This window comes from Pteropus vampyrus, unplaced genomic scaffold (assembly GCF_000151845.1).
Source record: "Pteropus vampyrus isolate Shadow unplaced genomic scaffold, Pvam_2.0 Scaffold6619, whole genome shotgun sequence".
Classification (NCBI taxonomy): domain Eukaryota; kingdom Metazoa; phylum Chordata; class Mammalia; order Chiroptera; family Pteropodidae; genus Pteropus; species Pteropus vampyrus.
In genome coordinates, this window is record NW_011895400.1 from 1,188 (window position 1) to 2,205 (window position 1,018).

The following is a 1,018-nucleotide window of genomic DNA, read 5'->3' on the forward strand; positions in this document are numbered from 1 at the left end:
CGCTTCTCTTGGCCACCTGGCCCCTCAGGACTTGTTGGTTGGGCTCAGATGTGAAGGAGGGAGCAGGGCAGCCTCTGAACAGGAAAGAGGATGAGGACCAGTGCCTTTTAGCAGCTGGTGCTTCACCTATAGTGCCTCAGTGAACCCCTATGCCGTCCCATATAGCAGGTGGCACCCCTTTTTCTAGACAAGTAAACTGAGGTTAGAGAGGCTGATAGCCTGCCTAGGTTCACACAGCTGAGAAGAGCAGAGCCAAAATTAGAACTCAGACCTGCTTGGCCCCCAAACCCTCTCCTGAGAGAGTTGCTGACATGGGGAGAGCTGGTTGTGCTTAATGCCGAAGGGGAGGACCAAGAGGGTGAGTGGGTAAAGGGGGGCTTTGGGCTGTGACCCAGCTCGATCCCTTTTGTCTCCAAGGCCTGGGGAGACACCCTCGGGGACTGCCTTCCCAAGACAGGAGCCCATGGCGTGAGCTGAGTTAGCTAGGCATTCTCTGCCAGATGTGGGCAGCAGGGTGTCGTGGGGAAGGGCCAGGGCTCGGAAGGGAGCCCAGCCCTGCTGGGGGCCCTTGGGCAGGTCTCCCCACCTGTCTATGAGTGCGAAGAGTAAGTGAACTAATGCGGTAGAAGGTCCTAGAACCGGGCACAGCCCAGGCACAGTTCTCCTTAGCTCTGATCGTCAGTGCTGGTGTGTTAGCGTATGGACGAGTCACGGAATGTCTGAGCCGAGGAGCCCTGCAGTCACCTCTCCTCACCTCACGGCTGTTGGGACAGACGCCGGGCTGCGGCACGCGCACACGGCCTGTGCACATGCTTGCCACACTCGCACATGAGCCCGTTGCTCGGCGATGCCTCTGTTTGTTCCCCATGGTTATTTCTGGCTCGGTTGCTCTGCAGTCTCACCTTGGGGGCCCCTCCCTCGCTTGCCTGTCCTTGTCTGTGTTGCCCCATCTCGGAGCCTGGCCCAGGCTCATGCGCTGCCAGCTCGCCCCCTTTGGCCTCCCTGCCAAGTCTGGAGC